The sequence below is a fragment of the Macrobrachium nipponense genome, chromosome 8 (assembly GCF_015104395.2).
Source record: "Macrobrachium nipponense isolate FS-2020 chromosome 8, ASM1510439v2, whole genome shotgun sequence".
In the NCBI taxonomy this organism is placed as follows: Eukaryota; Metazoa; Arthropoda; class Malacostraca; order Decapoda; family Palaemonidae; genus Macrobrachium; species Macrobrachium nipponense.
In genome coordinates, this window is record NC_087203.1 from 11,517,313 (window position 1) to 11,526,992 (window position 9,680).

The 9,680-nt window shown below is 36.0% G+C and overlaps 1 protein-coding gene across 4 annotated transcripts in view; it reads left to right on the forward strand.

Moving 5' to 3' along the window:
- Window positions 1-4,861: 4,861 nt before the first annotated feature.
- LOC135222612 (E3 ubiquitin-protein ligase Bre1-like) overlaps window positions 4,862-9,680 on the forward strand; it is a 244,141-nt gene continuing 239,322 nt past the window's right edge. For 3 of the 4 annotated variants that reach the window (XR_010316299.1, XM_064260707.1, XM_064260709.1), the window contains exon 1: window positions 4,862-4,995. The gene's annotated coding sequence lies outside the window, so the exon portion shown is untranslated. Of the gene's footprint in view, window positions 4,996-5,055; window positions 5,200-9,680 lie in introns of those variants that run through there. The other variant, XM_064260708.1, reaches the window with a different exon arrangement.

Sequence of the window (9,680 nt, forward strand, 5' to 3'; positions counted from 1 at the left end):
AATCTTATTTTTATTATATTATTATGTGTGTGTGTGTGTGTGTGTGTGTTATTGTTTATATATTATATATCTATATCGATACTATATATATATCTTTACTATGTTTATATATATATTATATCTACTCTATCTCTCTATATATGTGTGTATATATATATATCTGTATGTATGTATGTATGTGTGTGTGTGTGAGTGTTGTGGCTTGCATTGGGTGTGTGCGTGTGTTGGATAATTAGATGCACTGTTACATATACACCGCTATTTTAACCGCAATACTGTCATTACTGTATTCTCTCAGATAAATCCCCGATAATGCAAAACAGAATGTTCTTATCATATTTACTTGTATTTTGTAGAAACACGTTTCTTACCTATGCTTTGCAAATTATCAAAAACAGGCGAGTTTGTGGTTCGCAAGTGATCATGAGTGTCAATAATGTGCGAAGAGATTGTTCAGGAATGCGTAGTGTTGTTTGCTGAAGGGACTAGGGCAGGGGTGGCCAACCTATGGCGCATGCGCCCAACAGTGGCGCATTGCACGATTACAAGTGGCGCACTATACCCCAGAGATAATAAAAGAAAAAACAAACATGCCTGCTCATAAAAAAAAATAAATAAATAATAATACTGATTTATAGAATAAAAATACAAAAAAGAATTCAAGTATCTTATAGTTAGAAGTGAGTTTTACTGAGATTTGTTCTAATCTAAAACATAGAAATAATTTTTATTTGATTTTATTGTTCCGTGTTCATCTATTAGTCATCTTCTTTAAACAATAATGGGTCATCATTATATACCTGTATATATATATATATATATATATATATATATATATATATATATATATATATATATATATATATATAAATGAATTAGCCAAATATGTCCAAATTACCATACTTAAAGGATTGAAAGGGGGTTAAAGTTTGTGTGGCGCATCTGAATTAGAAGTGAAGAAAATTGTTGCATGGGAAACAAAAGGTTGGCCACCCCTGGACTAGGGAGTGGGGAGGTGTTGGAGATTAGTCCGGGTTGATATTCTTACACAAAGGTTAACTGTTTATATGGATCAGCTGGCTGAAACGAATGAAAGAGGAGATCATTGGTCTAAGATGAAATGGCCAATGTTTGCTGATAATAGAGTTAATCCCCGAAGTAAACAGAATTGACAGCGATATTGTTGGTAAGAGGAGGAAGCTGACTTCTGATGTAGGAAGCAGTACGGTTGTCAGGGTAACTGGAAAATTAAAACGATTGAGCAAATGGTTACCTTATGAATTTGTGTTTGGTGGCAAATGTTACCGGTTACGGCATGAGAAGTAAATTACGGAGTTTATAACGACGTGTGGGAGACAAGCAGAATGTCTGGGAAAGCCAAAGTTGAATTACAATGTGAGGAGGGATTGAACTGAGCCAGGTATCTTTTATGGAAATGAGGTTGGATTATATATATATATATCTATATATATATATATATTATATATATATATATATATATATATATAGAATATATATATGTATATATATATATCTTAAAAGGGCAAAGTGTGAATTGTTAATCTCAGCTCTTTCCGGTTAGAGAGAGGTCGCTTAGAGACCTCGAAGAATGCTGAAATGAGAAACAGCCAGGAAAGATGACCAATGCAATTTGAGGTCGGTGACGCCTCGGAAATCACATGCTTTGGACATGCGGCACCCGTGGTTGCTGAGTGCCCCGCAGAGCGTGTCTGCATGTGTGTTCGTAGTAAGCGATATATGGCTTTGGTGATGAGTAGTATAAGAGAGGACACTCTTTGATTACTTGTGACAGGGTGCGGAACATACCTGGAAGAGGTGTTGAGAGGTATTGAGAAGAGTTGCAGACCCATCAAATAAGGTAACGTAAGACAGAACTTTGAAAAAGTTAACTTTTGCAGTGATAATAAATATGTGGGAGAAAGAGAAGTGTAGTGCAGTACACATTCCTTTTGATTAACTTTCACGAGTGAAGTGGTGTAATAATTATGGTCTCTTTATTTCAGATGGGTTCAATGTCACCATATAGAAAAATGGATTCTCTAAGATGTATTTGACTTATTAAAATGGTGTGGTCAGTCGGACATATAGAGATTACAAGGGGTACTTACTTAAACCTGATTTGAGAGAGGAAAATGACAGTTTAACAGTGTTTTTTGGGGGGGTCAGAGTTAATTCATTTTATTCCACTTTAATTAATTCACTTTGTTCCATTTCAATGTCAGCTAATTTGGGAAATAAAAGTATATTTTTGCATCTATGGGCGTTTATTAGCCTTGTTTGCATTTTAGCTAACGCCCCAAAATGATCTGCAACGAACGAGGTAGATGTAGTTGTCTATTTGTTTAATTTTGTTTAAACGAGTGTCATTTGGTCCTAAAAACTCGTTTAAGATATATACATAATGGAGTAAGGAGAGTTAAAAAAAAAGAAAAAAAACTGGTGAATTTAGATAGTCCGGTTAAACAAAAGCCTACCAGGTGAATAGATGGATGTCACTATTTTGGGGGTGATTGTCATCTTTTTGAATTTCATTAGCTGTCAATGAGTCTAACAAGCAGAGTTTTACCAGCTGGAAGATGATGTTTCCGTTTGTAAGCATACACTGCTTATGCACTGAACCGCAAGTCAATTTTGCTACAATCATAAACGCAAAATTTTAAATGAAATCGTTTCACAAACTGATATCTAATCAAATGAAAGAACAATGCCAAGATTTTTTCACACAAGGAATTTACTTTAAAAATAACATTTTTTTTATATTGCGAATCACTTTATTGGAGAATTCAAGTATTCTGTATTAGTAAACTGTATAAATAACGATATTACCAATAGCGAACAGTAATCAAAAGAAACCCGAAAAGACAGACAATGTACTACGTAAATCCACTGCACAAACTAGAAAAGCCTCGGCGGTTTGCTATTGAATATATATCTATTTCCAGCGACTACAGTTATTGCCTGTTGAAATCCCGGTAACCTGCATTAACTTTTCTGTATGTGGAGTAAATTTACGAAATCCATTTTAAAGTCTAGTAAATTACCTGCTTAACGTTTACAGCAACACAGAACGAGAATTACCACTGCTTGCTAGATGGAAGACGCTGTTTCCATGGCAACCAATGCTAAGCGTTCTATTGGTTCAATGACCGTGATGTTAATTTATTAAAATCATTACCATAAATAATGTATTAGTAACTGTATATTTACATTAAATATTTTTTTCTGTGGTTGAAGATGTCATGCAGCTGTAAAAGTATTTTCCTGTTTTATATATAAGATATTAAAGTTGTAATTGCGTGAACCAATAGGCTTTTTATTTAATGTTGGGAGAATTTTGAGCTTTCTGTAAAATAAATTCATGGGAGGTCTAATTTAAATATCGCATTTAAAAATTATGATGCTTCATATATTAAAGATTTATTATTATTTACAAGACTTTATTTTATTAAAGTATGCTTTCTAACAAAAGTCCGCCTTGGTCAAAATAATAAAATGTATTTTAGTTTTTATTTTCTTGTCTAAAAAAATGGTGCAAGCAAAGTTCTTAACACGCAAAAAAGATTACAGAGGTAAATTCCACATGTTCATAATCGCAGAGCCAATTGCATTTTTTTGTATTCGGTATTTGTTTTGTTCATGGTAATTTTGGGACAGTTACGAGCAAGGTCTTGGTTACGAGTGCATCTCTGAACGCCCGAACGCGATACTATTTAAATATTTATAACATAATTATTGATAGAATATGATACCTGAAGGAAACAAAGAATAAAAGTGCAAATACCGCTCTAGCAGAATTTTAGAAAAATAATTCCCATGTTAGGGAATATTCCACCGTTTAAAATGAAATTCACCCTGTAGGGGTTGGATTACCAAATTAACATAAGTGGTTCGTTGCAAGCATATAAGATTGCACGACCTCTAAATTGATATTTTTATTTAGAACTCTACGATCTACTTTGAAAGATAATACTAAAGCTTTTTTCGTGAGCATGGATTACATGGCTAAAAGGGAAGAAAAAGATAAACAAAATCTTAGAACAGGAGGCTGGTGATCATGATAAAATTGCTTTACTGGCTTGATGTAGGTATCCTTCTACTTAATTAGCTGTGCTTGAATTGATGAGAGTTAATCCAAGTTTTATGTGTTCCACATAGAACCTATGTTATATATATATTAGATATATATATATATATATATGTATATATATATATATATATATATATATATATATATATATATATATATAACTTCCAGAGGTAACAGCGAACATGGATTTTAAACAATAATCGAGACTTAATATTGTGAATATGAAAGGTCACGTGAGTCATAGTGATATATATATATATATATATATATATATATATATATATATATTATATATATATATATGTGTGTGTGTGTGTGTGTGTGTGTGTGTGTGTGTGTGTGTGTGTGTGTGTGTGTAATGTGTGTATGTATTATGTTTGTAGTAAGTAGTATACTTCGGACGGGTACAGATATAGACTCTGTCAAAGACAGTCACTCTCATCCCTTTCCAATCTCTGTTGTAAATTTTTCTCAAGTTACACTAAACCTTTTACCAAACTAGCATTGCTTGTATCGAGCTTAAGAATATGGTTATATATATACTATTATCTTGTGGACGGGGTTTTTCCATTGTTATGATATTCTACTGATTCCAAAGAAAATAGTCTAAGGGTGCATAACAAAAGCAATGTATTAGTGTTCTACCTGTGCAGTAATTATAATCTTCAACTTCATGACTTTCAATGTTATGTATGAAATCAATACCGATGAAGCGTGAACAGGGGCCGAAGATTAAAGCTGAGAAACTCTGTAGGCATAATTCTCAACTTGCGAGGTAGACTTTGTTTCCTAGGAATAATTTTGGAACTCGATTAAACCAAAACATCTTTGACAATGGTCGCCGCATGAAAAGAAATTGAATGATTTTCACTCCTCCGACGTTTGAGGTTGGTTTTACGCTGCTAAAAATCATTGGAGTCATATTTTAATGTTTTTTCATATTGACTTTTCACTCGCCATCTTGTACCCTGTTTGTTGTTTACTTAAAATATAATGACAGCATTCAAGGCTTCCTTCGCGGCACCCGAGGCCTCGTCGTCTTGGTTCGATCGTGCCTGATATTTGTCTGGGTTATAGACTACTTATACCTTGTGAGTTTTAGTAATACACTCTGATAAAGAATACATTCCGTATTTCCAGGTGTTGCAATTCATGCGATGGTTCTTGTTCAGTCTCAGGCGTACGTCAAATCGTTATAAGATAACGTAGCCAACTACCTAGCTAGCCTAAGGCTAGTCTTGTCTACCTAAAAACCCTGGTGAACTTTTCAGAATACCTAGGTGGAGATATTTACACTTAACTGTTATAAATTGGGCGTAATATTTGTTTCTGATAGTATTCTATGTGGTCTGAATAAATTTCTGTTTTCATTGCGTCAGTGTTAGGTAACACTGTCCAATCGCCTCCCCAGAACCTAGACCTAGGGGGAAACACCAGTGACTACCAACCCTTATCACGGTGGACAGGTCTTATTCACTCGATATTTAAATGGTGAAACAATAATACAATTACAACTCCAAGCATACCATTCAAAAGATTGAAATTTCGTCAACATAATGCGATATAGTAGGGGGAAACATCAGTACAGGCCAACCCTCATCACGGTAGACGGGTCTTATTCACTCGATATTTAATTGGTGAAACATGAATACAATTGCAACTCTAAGCATACCATTTAAAAGACTGAAGTTTCGTCAACATATTGTGATATATGAAAGCCCCATACGAACTAAAATAAGCATGTGAGCTCTTCGTAAAATATGTTTTCAAGGCAGTTTTGAAATCCAATATGGCGGCTACGTTTTTTCATGGACGGTTCTCATCAGTGACGGACACCATCTTTCCCCAGCCTTCCCAGACTCATTTGAACAATGTTAGCGTATGTATGTAACGTTTATTGATCTTACTCAAGATTGCAGTTGTAATCAGCACAATAAAACAACATTTTGTTGCCTATATTAGTGAAAGTATGAAACTTGTTATTCCCGGGGTTATGGTTGGAACTGAATTCATTCTTACCTTGTAATCGGCGGTTTTATCCTTACTGCCATCACAACTGAAACTCCACAGTGCTTATTTGATTGTTATTATACACATTTTGGTCTCAGTTCACTCCACATTGCACTTTAAACCCGTTGCTGTTCCTGGTTTCTAAGCGCGCGCGCCATAAACACAATTACAAACAGCAGACGACGACAGACGACGAAACTGCAAAGTTTTATTCCCTAAACTGTTTACTTTACTCGTTATTTAGTTTAAATTTACATTGTTATTTAAAAATTTTGATTTAATTCATGTATATTATCCCTTTTTTGCAACCAAATTACCCCGAAAAATTACAGATATTTCTAACGTAGATAAAATCAAATGTTTCTAACGTTTTCGTACATCTGGCTGCCGAAAACCATAGAGGAACGAATACGGAAAAGTGCATAGAGGAACGACTACGTTTTTTTTTTTTTTGCTTTTTGTTTTTGCTAGCACTTTTCATTGATTTCAGTCTTTATTAGTATTTTGAATTTCTTAAATAATCGTATGCCAGAAATAAATGTAACCTTTAATGTTTGCATGCTTTAATGTTTGCATGCTAAGAATGGCAAAATCATCGTTGCCACATTAGTGGAGGCTTCTTACACATACGCCGTTCCATTATTATAAACTGTTTCCATGAATTCTAGTTGTACCCCTCCCTTCTCCCCCCCCCCCCCTCCCCCCCCCCCCCCCCCCCCCCCTCCCCCTTCTTTTCTCCATCTCCCCCCCCCCCCCCCCCCCCCCCCCCCCCCCCCCCCCCCCCCCCCCCTTAGTATAATGCAATAATCGATAAAATTGCTTAATATTTATGTATATATACTTCCAATACATAGCCTAATTTCACCAATTTCAACGTTTTGTTTATAGTCTTATACCCAGTGGAGGGTAAGCACATACCGATTGGCCACAGTGAATGTCCCTTCCTATTCCGTCCTCTCTCTCTCTCTCTCTCTCTCTCTCTCTCTCTCTCTCTCTCTCTCTCTCTCTCTCTCTCTCTCTCTCTCTCTCTCTCTCTCATTTTTTAAATTTTACATACCTATGTCCTGCTTAACTATTTTGCGAGCACTAGTAGATGCACCTACATTCATCATTACGACTGAATTAAAAACTTGAAAGTATTTAATTAATGCTATACAAGTATGAAATATATTTTCTTGTTCATTTTTCGAATTACGATAAAAGAAACAGAGAGAGAGAGAGGAGAGAGAGAGAGACGAGAGAGAGAGAGTGAGGAGATTGAGAGAGAGAGAGAGTTGAGGGATCAGTGTATAAATATATCGGTCAATGGGCAGGTAACAACCGAGTGAATCGTTAGATATATCCACCAATGTAAACTACTATTATTAGATAGATAGATGGAAAAATGCATATGAAAATAAGTTTAAACTGCAACAACTTTCAGAGAGAGAGAAGGGAAGGTGAAGGAAGGAAGAAGGACAGGGGTGGCGGTGGAGGTGGGGGGAGAGGGTAGGTGGAGCTGTTTACTGGTGTGTTCCTATCCATTTCTGGATAATGGAGTTTTGGTCTATTAGTACAAGGACAAGTGTAGTTATTCTTTACGATTAGTGATTCACGATACCCTTATAAATTACGGCACTGGGGGTAATGCACTAAAGAAAAATCTCGCTCTGTTACGAGTGTTCGTTACAGAAATAGGTATTGCCCAAAAACGTGCTTGCACTGTCTCTGAAACCCATAGTAGACATGCTGCTTAGTTGTCAATCAAGTTTTTATAACCAAGTATTTTTACAAGCTAGCTATTGAATAAATTTGTATTTTTCTCAGTCAAAACATATGCCCCTCAATGCTAACTTTCCTCTTTTACGACTTTCTGGTCATTGCAAATTCGGCCCCATAATTTCTTATGGTGCGAAAACAGACAGAGGCCATGGACCGAAAACGATTGCGTCACACTACGGCGATAATCCAGCAGTAAAACATCTTCATATATCCAAAAAGTAAATAATAAAGATATATATGCGCATTACGATTATAACAATTACATGTATAGCTGATAACAATCTGCACGAATAACTGGTAAACTGTTCTGCAATGACAGTTGAGTATAGCAATTATTTACAATAGGTACGAAAGTCAAGATGTCGTGACGTCATAATACAGAACTTGAAAGAACGTTCTAATTCAGAAAAATAATTACTTAAATTTGAGTCAGAGTCGAGTTACTTTTTCAATAACGAATATTTTCAAATTAATCATCATAAATATGTAAAATATTGATGTTTTACTACTTATTTAAAAATTAGCCAAGAGCACGCTTCTCGTCATCTTCTACCCCAACAGCTGTTTACGCCTGGCTTGTTGTTGATGAGAAATCGTGTTTCGATTGTTGTGATAAAAGTGCTCCAGCGTCTGTGGGTACAAGTGGTGTGCGGATTTATCACAGGAAATGGTTAGTTTATTGACACAAGCTACTCCGTAAACATCGAGATGGCGTCAATCTTCTAAATACCTCGAGTAAGTAAAAATGTTGAACGCGTTTTGGTGAGATTTGCACTACGTTTGAGACCGTTTTCAGTACCCTCTGTTTAAATCTGTTTAAATCTTAAAATTTGGCCTTAATTTCTAACTTTGGGGAAAATACTTACTTCGAAAGGAGAGTAGAGGTCTTTAGCTCCGTTTCTCACCAACAACAAGTCGCGACTGATGCCCATCTCGGGTGTCAGGACGCGTTATAATGTACTTTTTCGGAGGGTGGCTTGCATTGATGGTAGGTGGCCTGCGTGGCCTGCTGTGATGATCTACCCTATATGAAAGCCCCATACGAACTAAAATAAGCATGTGGCGCTCTTCGTAAAATATGTTTTCAAGGCAGTTTTATGTTAGCGTATGTAGGCTATGTAACGTTTATTGATCTTACTCAAGATTGCAGTAGTAATCAGCACAATAAAACAACATTTTGTTGCCTAGGGTAAAACATCACAGCAGGCCAAACAGGCCACCTACAATCAAAGCTTGCCACCCTCCGAAAAAGTACATTATAACGCGACCTGACACCGGAGATGGGCATCAGTCGCGACTTGTTGTTGGTGAGAAACGGAGCTAAAGACCTCTACTCTCCTTTCGAAGTAAGTATTTTCTCCAAAGTTAGAAATTAAGGCCAAATTTTAAGATTTAAACAGAGGGTAGTGAAAAGGGTGGCTACGGCAGTGGAAATCTCACCAAAACGCTTTAGAAATTTTTACTTACAACTAAAAATGTTTTGAAGATTGACGCCATCTTGATGTTTACGGAGTCGCTTATGTCAACAAACTTCCCATTTCCTGTGCTAAATCTGCACACCACTTGTACCCATAGACGCTGGGGCACTTTCATCGTAAACCAACCTCTTACCAGCACTTATTCAAGGGGACTACGGCATTCTTTGCGGCGTTTTGCGCTCTTCAATTGTTTATCAGTGTTGTCAATTGGTAGGTATGTGTTTACCCTCCAAACTAGGTATAAGACTTACACAAAACCGGGGAAATAAGTGAAATTAGCGTATCTATTTGTATTATATATACGTACATATTACAGCAATTTT